The 11,728-nt window shown below is 37.5% G+C and overlaps 1 pseudogene; it reads right to left on the bottom strand.

Annotated features, from left to right (window-relative positions):
- Positions 1-1,199: 1,199 nt before the first annotated feature.
- LOC139703354 (heterogeneous nuclear ribonucleoprotein A1-like) lies at positions 1,200-2,401 on the bottom strand (annotated as a pseudogene).
- Positions 2,402-11,728: the final 9,327 nt, after the last annotated feature.

Genomic DNA, 11,728 nt, shown 5'->3' on the forward strand with positions numbered 1-11,728 from the left:
AAATCCTGTGTCTGACACATAAAGAGTGTATTTACTCCTTAAGCATATGTATTCATATAAGGCATACAGCAAATATAAATAAATAGCAAAGAATATGTATCATATAGAACATAATCTCTGAAAATAATGCCAATGATTAGAAGCTAATAACAAAAAGATAAACTTTTATTTTTATTTATTTATTTTTTTGGTACTAGGATTGAACTCAGGGGTGCTTAACCACTGAGTCACATCCCTAGTCCCTTCTTGTATTTTTTTAAATTAGAGACAGGGTCTCACTGAGTTGCTTAGGGCCTCCCTAAGTTGATGAGGCTGGCTTTGAACTCACAATCTTCCTGCCTCAGCCTCCTGAGCCACTGGGATCACAGGTGTGCGCCACTGCGCTCGGCTCTTGGGATTCATTTTTAATGCCTCTCTCTCATCTGGCTGTATTAATTGTTGTCTACTAGTCACTAGTTGTCTCTTTGTTTCTACCACATAAACATTTTAAACCCTTTCTCTCCTCTCCCTATGAATTAGTGTAGACATCCTTTAGTTTGTAAGAACTTCCTAAATGGACTACCCATTTTGAGTCTTATAAACACCTCTAATTCATCCTCCTCAAATAATCTTCCTGTCACGAGCGAGCTATGCCATTAACATAGACCAATCACATTTGTGTCTTTCCACAATGTCAGAATTTATTAAATGATAAATTCACAAGCTATACCACTTTAATCAGTTGCTATTCACCTAGAACTTGTAGGTCACTTGATAGTCATAAGCCTGGCAATCTCAAGTTCTTTTATCCCATCTTAAGTTCAAAAAACACTGAAGTCATACTTCACACAATGTTACAGAAAAACTAAGAAAGTGTTAAGGAGAACAACTGGTTAAAGGATGCTATGCCAAAAGCAAAGGCAGAGAGCAGACAGGAATGCAAAGAGTTACTGTAGGTGGTCAGATAAGGTTTTTGTTTTTTAAGAAATATTCAGCATCATGATCAGACCATTACATTTAGCAATAAACAGCATGGGGAAGAAGGAGGAGGAGGAGAAGGAGGAGTGGGGGGAGGAGGAGGGGAAGAAGAAGAAGGAGAAGGAGAAGGAGAAGGAGAAGGAGAAGAAGAAGTCATCCTCTACATTAAAACCCTTTGTTGGAATGCTTCACACTTTCCACAGAACAGAAACTAAAATAATCTGTTATTCAATAAGTCACAAATACCATCCTCGAGTTTTTTTTTTTTTTTTTTGCCCATACACATGAGTTTTGTCTAAACCATATCTTCTTTGTAGCAGTTTGGCCCTGCCACTACTGTGCTTGGCTGAATTCACAAATCTATTGTAACCTGTAGCTTCCCTGTCACTTCTCTGGCTCTCCTCTCCTGCTAAGCTTCATTTCCTGGCAGTATGAAGACCTCTGCCACTGCCAGAGCTATTGCTGCTGCTGGAAACGCCACAGTCACCTTGGTTTCACAGTTTGGCAAGTTATTGGCCTCCACCACCATAAGGTCCAGAGCTTCTGTCTCCAAAGTTTCCACCACTCATGGGTCCAAAATTTGATGACTATTTTAATTGCCCAAATCATTGTAGCCTCCACCACCTCCAAAATTGCTTTCATTATTACTAAATCCATTATAGCCATTCCCGCTGCCATCATGTCCATCACTACCAAGCTACCAAAAAAGCCACCATGACCACTCGTTTTCTCCACGACCAAAATTGTCATTTCCACTAAAACCACCTCCACGATCAACATCAAAGTTTCCAGAATTTTTTTGACTTCTTTGGCTAAATGAAGCATTAGCCATTTCTTGCTTTGACAGGGCTTTCCTCACTTCACTGTTGTAGCCATTCACAGTATGGTATTTCTGATGACAATCTTATCCATGGAGTCATGGTTGTCAAAAGTTACAAAAGCAATGCCCCTCTTCTTTCCACTGTCTCAGTCAATCATGATTTCAATAACTTCGCTTTTCTCATATTGTTCAAAACAATCTTGTGGTGATGTTCTTCAGTGTCTTCTTTAATGCCACCAACAAAGATTTTTTTTCACAGTTAAATGGGCCCCAGGTCTTTGAGAATCTTCTCTTGAGACAGCTCTCTCTGGTTCCACAACTCTTCCAACCACGTTGTGTGGTCTTGAATTCATGGCTGCATCCACTTCCTTCACAGTGGCACAAATGACAAACCAAAGGCCTTGGAGCACTTGGTGTTTAGGTCTCTTGTTACCACACAGCCCGTGAGTGTTCCACATTGCTCCAAATGGCTTCTCAGACTCTCATCAGTTGTTTCAAAGCTCAGTCCTCTGAATAGCTTCTGCAGCTGTTCAGGATCATTAGGGGAGTCTGATTCAGACATGAAGCTGTAGGAAGGGAGACTTTAATGATGCTTTCTCAGTGGCGCCCACGGGCAGAAAGCAAATAAAGGTTTCTTTTTTAAAATATTTTTTTAGTTGTCAATAGACTTTATTTATTTATATGCAGTGCTGAGAATCAAACCCAGTGCCTCACACATGCTAGGCAAGCGCTATACCACTGAACCACACCCCCAGGCCCAGAAAAGGGTTTTAATGAACTAGTTCCCCAGAGTTATCAGGTGAAGGTCTGGACTGATAGCTGTTTCAAAGTGTCTGCTTTGAGTGGGTTACTCATTTGTCATTGGTCCAGGCGGGAGAAACAATGACGAGCTGAAGCCAGCGGACAGAGAATTGGGGGAGAGTTTCCTGGGCAAGGCTTGAGAAGAGTAACCAAGTGATGGGGTCATGGTGCTCTGTGTCCAGTCTTAGGGGAGCTTTTCCTTTTATGGGTCTTAGGTGAAGGCATTGTGTTTGGTGAGAGGTTCATGTCTAGAGTTTCTGATATGATTGTGGACACCCACATGTCTACATGCTCCTGATTTAGTTTAATAAGTTGGTACAAAGAAAATATTTTTCAAATTGTGTCTATGGTTGTGCTGGGCAGATATGATTGCTTACTTGTATATACAAGGTGTAGCATCATTTTACCTTGGCAATCAGACTCAAAGTGGCAAACTACTGCTTTACAAAATGGAGTAACTCAGAGTTAGCCACAGCCTGAAAATTATGGGGTAACTCAAAACAGGGCACAGCTTGCTCTCCATAATTTCTAAACTGAAGCTCAATTACATATCTCCTATGGCCTACAAGATAATGGTTGAGCAATCAGACTTGGCCATCATGTTAACCGATTATTCTAGTATCTACAGATGTACATTCTGTCACACTTCTTCCTAATCTCCTTCTCTCCTGATATAAATATAAGGAAACCAAATCAAAACAAAAAACTTGATATTTCCTTCTGGAAAATTCCATCTGTCAAAACTATGTTCTATATATATATATATATATATATATATATATATATATATATATACACTTCCATTAAGGCACTGTTTTATACATACAATCTCAGGTATAAAACCCTAGGTAAAAAATTGAGGTGGGCTGTGGTTGTGGTTCAGTGGCAGAGCGCTCACATAGCACGTGTGAGGCCCTGAGTTCAATCCTCAGCACCACATAAAAATAAATAAATAAAGCTATTGTGTCCAATTACAACATATATATATATATATATATATATATATATATATATATATATATATATAAAAGCTGGGCGCAGTGGTGCATGACTGTGATCCCAGCAGCTCAGGATGCTGAGGCAGAAGAATCATGAGTTCAAAGCCAGCCTCACAAACAGTGAGGCACTAATCAACTCAGTGAGACCCTGTGTCTAAATAAAATACAAAATAGGGTTGGGGATGTGGCTCAGTGGTTGAGTGCCCCTTAGTTCAATCCCTGATATGCCTCTCCCCCACAAAAATTGAAGTATATAAGCAATATACTTTTATTACATTAAGATTTTTAAAAATTGAGGAGGTTCCAAGATGGCGGGCTAGAGGGAGGCAACATTCTGCGACGCTTCGTGACCGTGGGTTCAAATTGTGAGAATGGCTTCTCTGCCAGCAATATTCCTGCCCCCCATGCAGGAAACACCGTGCCCATCCAGGGCTCCAGGCCTCAGTGGCAGAGTAGATATCCCAACTACTCACCCACACAGGACTACTGGATACCCAAGTGAGACCAGAGGTGGTGGCAGTAGCACCCGTGAACTATAGGCCACTCACTCGAGCAGAAATCACAGACAATGCTCCCACAGACACCGCTCCCACGAAGGACATCCAGTATCTTCCTGCAAGTAAGAACTCTTGCTGCCACCCCTGGGTGTGGACCCCCATCTACCAACATGGGGCATCCCCTGGTCACCGCCATATTGGGACTCTGCAATAGCAGACATAGTCCCCTATGGGCAGTAGCCTGTTGGTGCCCAGGAACTTCACATAGGCTCTGAAGTCAGTCGACACTGCAAACCACAGAGCTCGCTGCTGAACTCATCGTCCAACACCATCGCCAAGTTCCCCCCACCTGACCTGACACCTACTGCTGAAAGCAGGAGCCTCCATCTTGGATCACCTTCATCACCATCTTCCAGGTACCCAGTTTCTAACTCACACTCTCCCCAATAGCCGCTAACCTGGAAAGTAACACTCTGGTTACGTTCATCATCCTGAGGGTGGAGAAACCAGCTAACAACATATCCCCACCTATTGGATGAGAAGGGAAGCAGGAAAGATACTGATAACCAACCAAAACAAGCCCTGGGTCTTCCTTGAAGATTTCTTTCTCTCTCTTTTTTTCCCTTTCCCTCTAATTTCTCCCACCCTCACATCCCCAACATATGTAAAACTAAATACTTTGCATGAATTAGGATTCTGAGATCTGGGATGACTGAATAGTATATTATGTTGTGTTGTACATTCTTTTTTATTTTTTTAAATTTTTTTTCTTTTTCTTTTTTCCTACCGATTTCTGCTATTTTTAACATTTTAATTTTTCTTGATGTATGTGTTTGTTTTATGTACCCTACTGTCTTCCCACTCACTTGTCCACCCAAAAGTACTTCTCTCCTTTCTCCTGCTACTAATCTTCCTCTTTAGATTTCTCTTTCACACTTTCTAAGGTGTAACAAATCTATGTCCTCACCTCCTACCTCCTCAGCATATCATCCTACTCCTCAACCTTGGTTCTTTGTCTACCATGAGATAATAATTGAATTCACCATTTCTGTACATTGTGAACAAACTGTAAACATCTTATTAGCAAACATTTGTCCTTTTAGGGTGTATATTGTTTATATTGGGATCTGATAACATTGTCCTTCACCTCAAAGGAGAGGTATTAGATTCCTACAGGGGCACAATAAGCCTATAGGGTAAAATTGGTATGCCTAGGATCCACAGTGCTAGAAAAGAAGACACACAAGCAATATGAAAGACAAGGGAATAAATGCTCCAAACAAATCAAGATATCACATTATTAGAATCCATGGCCAGCACAGCCGAAGATATGACAGAGAAGGAATTCAAGATGTACAGAATTAAAACGTTCTGCAAAAAAAGATGATATAAGAGAGTAAATACAGGCAGCAAAAGATCATATTGACAAAGAGCTACATAAACAAATACACGAAGCAAAAAATTACTTCAATAGGGAGATAAGGTTTTTTTTTTTTTTTTTTAAAAAGAAATCCTTGAAATGAAAGAAACAATAAACCCAATTCAAAGTTCAATTGAACACATCACCATCAAATTAGACTGCTTGGAAGACAGGACCTCAGACAATGAGGACACAATATATAATCTTGAAAATAATGTAGACCACACAATGAAAATGGTAAGAAACCATGAGCAAAACATACAAGAAATATGGGACAGTATAAAAAGACCAAATTTAAGAGTTATTGGGATAGAAGAAGGAATAGATTTCCAAACAAAAGGAATGAGCAATCTATTCAGTGAAATAATATCAGAAAAATTTCCAAACATGAAGAATGAATTGGAAAACCAAATTCAAGAAGCTTACAGGACACCAAATGTACAAAATCACAACAGAACCACACCCAGGCACATTATAATGAAAATGCCTAACATACAGAATAAGGAGAGACTATTAAAAGCCACAAGAGAAAGGAATCAGATTACATATGTGAGAAACTGATTAGAGTATGTTCAGATTTTTCAATCCAGACCCTAAAAGCTAGAAGGTCCTGGAACAACATATATCAAGCTCTTAAAGAAAATGGATGCCAACCAAGAATCTTATATCCAGAAAAATTAAGCTTTAGATTTGATGATGAAATTAAAACCTTCCATGATAAATAGAAGTTAAAAGATTTTACAACTCAAAAGCCTGCACTACAGAACATCCTCAGCAAAATATTCCATGAAGAGGAATTGAAAAACAACAATGAAATTAGCAAAGGGGGTTTTACACTGAAGGAAAAATGAAATGAATCAAAGGACAAACCAAATCAAGTTAAATAATAAAAATAAACAAAATGGGTGGAAATACAAGTCTGTCTCAATAATAACCCTGAATGTTAATGGCCTAAACTCACCAATCAAAATACATAGGCTGGCAAATTTGATTTAAAAAAAAGACCAAACAATATGAAGGTGAAAGATTGAGAAAAACTCATACCACTCATATGGACTGCAGAAGAAAGCAGGGGTTTCCATCCTCATATCAAAGTAGACTTCAAGCCAAAGTTAATCAAAAATGATAAAGAAAGATATTTCATACTGCTTAAGGGAACAATTCATCAACAAGACATAACAATAATAAACTTCTATGCCCCAAACAACGGAGCATCTACGTTCACCAAACATACTCTTCTCAGGTTCAAGAATCAAATAGACCACAACACAACAATTCTGGGTGACTTTAACACATCTCTTTCACCACTGGATAGATTGTCCAAACAAAAGCTGAACAAAGAAACTATGGATCTCAATAATACAATCAACAACTTAGACTTAACTGACATATACAGAATATTTCATCCTTCAATGAACTAATATACTTTCTTCTCAGCAGCACATGGATCCTTCTCTATAATAGACCATATATTATGTCACAAACCTACTCTTAGCAAATACAAAAAGTAGAGATATTACCCTGGATTCTACCAGATTGTAAGGGAATGAAATTAGAAATCAATGATAAAATAAAAAATAAAAGCTACTCCAACACCCAGAGACTAAATAATATTCTACTGAATGAACAATGGGTTGCAAAAGACATCAAAGAGATTAAAAGATTCTTAGAGGTGAATGAGAACACAGATAAAATGTATTAAAATCTCCAGAACATTATGAAGGCAGTTCTAAGAGGAAAGTTCATTGCATGGAGTTCCTTCCTTAAAAGAAGAAAAAGCCAACAAATAAATGACTTAACATTACATCTCAAAGCCCTAGAAAAAGAAGAATAATTAACAACAAAAGCAGCAGAAGACAGGAAATAATTAAAATTAAAACTGAAATCAATGAAATTGAAATAATTAAAAAAATTGACAGAACAAAAAGTTGGTTCTTTGAATAAATAAATAAAATTGACAGACCCTTAGCTATGCTAACAAAGGGAAGGAGAGAGAAAACTCAAATTACTAACATCCATGATGAAAAAGGAAACATCACGACATACACTACAGAAATACTGAAGATAATTAGAAATTATTCTGAAAACTTGTACTCCAATAAAATAGAAAATATCAAAGGCATTGACAAATTTCTAGAGTCATATGATTTGCCCAAATTGAATCAGGATGACATACACAATTTAAACACATCAATTTCAAGTGACAGAATAGAAGACACCATCAAAAGCTGACCAACCAAGAAAAGCACAGGACCAGATGAATACACAGCTGAGTGCCAAGTTCTAAAAGACCTCTAAAGAAGAAATAATACCAATACTCTTCAATTTATTTCAGGAAATAGAAAATGAGGGAGCACTTCCAAACTCATTCTATGAGGCCAATGTCACCCTGATTCCAAAACCAAGCAAAGACACATCAAAGAAATAAATCATCAGATGAATATCTCTAATGAACATAGATGCAAAAATTCTCAATAAAATTCTTGCAAATCAAATACCAAAACATATAAAAAAGATAGTGCACCATGATCAACTGGGGTTCATCCCAGGGATGCAAGGTTAGTTCAACGTAAGGAAATCAATAAATGTAATTCATCACATCAATAGACTTAAAGATAAGAACCATATGATCATCTCAATAGACGAAGAAAAAGCATTCGATAAAATACAGCACCCTTCATGTACAAAACACTAGAAAAACTAGGGAAGACAAGAACATATCGCAACATTGTAAAAGCTATCCATGCTAAGCCCCAGGCTTACATCATTCTAAACAGAGAAAAACTGAAAGCATTCCTTTCTTAAAACTGGAACAAAACAGGGATTACCTCTTTCACCACTTCTATTTAACATAGTTCTTGAAACACTGGCCAGAGCAATTAGAAAGACGAGAGAAATTAAAGGGATACAGATAGGAAAAGAGGAACTCAAATTACCACTATTTGCCAATGATATGAATCTATACCTAGAAGACCCAAAAAATTCCATCAGAAAACTTCTAGAACTAATAAATGAAATCAGCAAAGTAGCAAGATACAAAATCAACTCCCATAAATTAAAGGCATTTCTGTATATCAGTGACAAATCCTCTGACAGGGAAACAAGGAAAACTACCCCCATTTACAACAGCCTCAAAAAAAATGCTTGGAAATCAATCTAATGAAAGAGGTGAAAGACTTCTACAATAAAAACTACAGAACACTAAAGAAAGAAGTTAAAGAAGACCTTAGAAGATAGAAAGATCTCCTTTGTTCTCGGATAGGCAGAATTAATATTATCAAAATGACCATACTACCAAAAGCACTATACATATTTAATGCAAGTCCAATTAAAATTCCAATGACATTCCTCATAGAAATAGAAAAAGCCATCATGAAATTCATCTGGAAAAATAAAAGACATGGAATAGCCAAAGCAATCCTTAGCAAGAAGAATCAAGCAGGTGGCATCAGTATACCAGACTTTAACTATATTACAGAGGAATAGTAACAAAAACAGCATGGTATTGCAGCAACATAGACTGGTAGACCAATGGTACAGAATAGAGGTCACAGAGACAAACCCACATAATTACAGTTATCTTATATTAGACAAAGGTGCCTGCCACAGTCTGGCTGGGCACAAATGCCGCAGTCTGGCTGGGCACACAATCACGAGCCACCACACAGCTTGTAGATTCAAACAGCAACTCTTTATTCCCGAACTCACACCAGCCGTCTACAATCACGTTCTGGGGAAATCCACGTTCTCTGCCCAAATCCACCTCCACTGGGCTTCTATCTCCCAAAAAATACTGTCTGAATCCCGTGAGAACTCAAGGGGAACTCAGGCAGCAGGATACGCCCTATTCCCAGCAGGAATAATCTTAAACCTGGAACGCCCTAAACCCAATTATCCTAAACCGGGAACACCCTAATCCGCCCTGGTCCTTGAGCAAGGTCACCTACATACCAATGAGTATGATGGCAAAGACAAAGACTAACAATGTTTTCCACCAGGAAGTACCAAGAACCAGGACCTAAGATATGCAATGTCACTGCAAAATGTCCTATTTCCACGAGTCCTTCCACTAAGCAACATGGGGTACGCTGGCAAGGAAATTGTCATACCTATTTGGCTAATGGCTCCCAGCAGGTGCCAAAAACATACATTGGAGAAAAGATAGGCCCTTCAACAAATGGTGCTGGGAGAACTGGAAATCTGTATGCAACAAAATGAAATTAAACCCCTATCTCTCACCATGTACAAAACTCAGTTCAAAGTGGATCCAGGACCTAGGAATTAAACCAGAGACCCTGTGTCTAATAGAAGAAAAAGTAGGCCCCAATCTCCATCATGTCGGATTAGGTCCCTATTTCCTTAATAAGACTCCTATAGTGCAAGAATTAAAAGGCAAGAATTAATAAACAGGATGGATTCAAACTGAAAAGAAAGAAACAATCAGTGAGGTGACTAGAGAGCCTACATCTTGGGAGCAAATTTTTACCACTTGCACATCAGAAAGAGCACTAATTTCTAGGGTATATAAAGAACTCAAAAAGCTAAATACCAAAAAAACAAATAACTCAATCAATAAATGGGCCAAGGAACTGAACAGACACTTCTAAGAAGGTGATATTACAATCAATTAACATATATATGAAAAAAATGTTCGACATCTCTAGCCATTAGAGAAATGCAAGTCAAAACTACTCTAAGATTTCATCTCACTTCAGTAAGAATGGCAGCTCTTAAGAATACAAACAATAAATGTTGGTGAGGATGTGAGGGAAAAGGCACATTCACACATTGTGGATGGGACTGCAGAATGGTGTAGCCGATCTGGAAAGCAGTATGGAGATTCCTTGGAAAATTTGGAATGGCATCACCATTTGACCCAGCTATACCACTCCTTGGTCTATATCCAAAGGACTTAAAAACAGCATACTACAGGGACACGGCCACATCATTGTTTACTGCCGCACAATTCACAATAGCTAAACTGTGGAACCAAACTAGATGCCTGTCAGTAGATAAATGGATAGGAAAACTTTGGTATTAACACACAATGGAACATTACTCAGCATTAAAAGAGAATAAAATCATGGCATTTGCAGTTAATGGATGGAGTTGGAGAATATAATGCTAAATGAAGTTAGCCAATCCCTCCAAACCAAATGCTGAATGTTTTCTCTGATATAAGGAGGCTGATTCATAATGGGGTTGGGAGGGGAAGCATGTGAAGATTAGGTGAACTCTAGATAGGGCAAAGGGGAGGGAGGGGAATGAAGGGGGCAAGGGGTGTAAAAAAGATGGAGGAATAAAATGGACATCATTTCCCTAAGCATATGTATGAAGACACGGTTGGTGTGAATATACTTTATATACAATTAGAGATATGAAAAAATGTGTTCTATATGTGTAATGTGAATTGTAAAGCATTCTTCTGTCACATATAACAAATTAGGATTAAAAAAATTTTTTAAAAAGCTTTCATTAACCCAAAATTAGATTAAGATTTATTTCTATTTTCTTCTAGTTAAAAAAAATATTTTGATACAAATTTAAAAGGATGAAAGATAAATGAGTAAGAAGTGTTCAAAGGTTTGGAGTGAACATAAATGATCATGATATGTATTATGTAAAATATTATAATAATATTTGACATACATATTAAATATGCTCATGTTTGTACTTTTTCTTAAATAAAATACATTTTGTACTTTTACTTAAAGTTGATTAAATTTTCAGTAATATGTAAAGCAAAGATGATAGTATAGCCATGTAAGCATCACTGAGATCAACCAAGGAAACACTGAAGATAAAACTGGGACCACTAGTGTACTTCTGCCCAGTTCTATTACTTTTTCTTTCTGCCCACAGGTAATCTCTGGTAAGGGTTTATTTTTACTGAGGATGTTCTTTCCACATAGGTTTGTATTGCAAAGCAATGTTTCCTTTTGTAGTTCAGAAAACAAGTAATTATGCATTTTTGTCTGTGATTATGTTTTGTATATTTTACTATTAAATTTAATTAGAATGAACAAATAATATTATACCACATTTTTTAAAAAATTTTTTCTCTTCGGTTCATGGAGAATGGAATCCACCCTCCCTTTTTATTTCATTCCAGATTTGTCGCTTTTATTTTGTTTCCCTGTAACGTGCAAATCTAAAACCAAAATGTGGTATACGATGAATATTTTAGATAAAAATGTTAGCATATGTCCCACATGTCTCTCATTGTGTCTGTATA

Source organism: Marmota flaviventris, chromosome 2 (assembly GCF_047511675.1).
Source record: "Marmota flaviventris isolate mMarFla1 chromosome 2, mMarFla1.hap1, whole genome shotgun sequence".
NCBI lineage: Eukaryota > Metazoa > Chordata > Mammalia > Rodentia > Sciuridae > Marmota > Marmota flaviventris.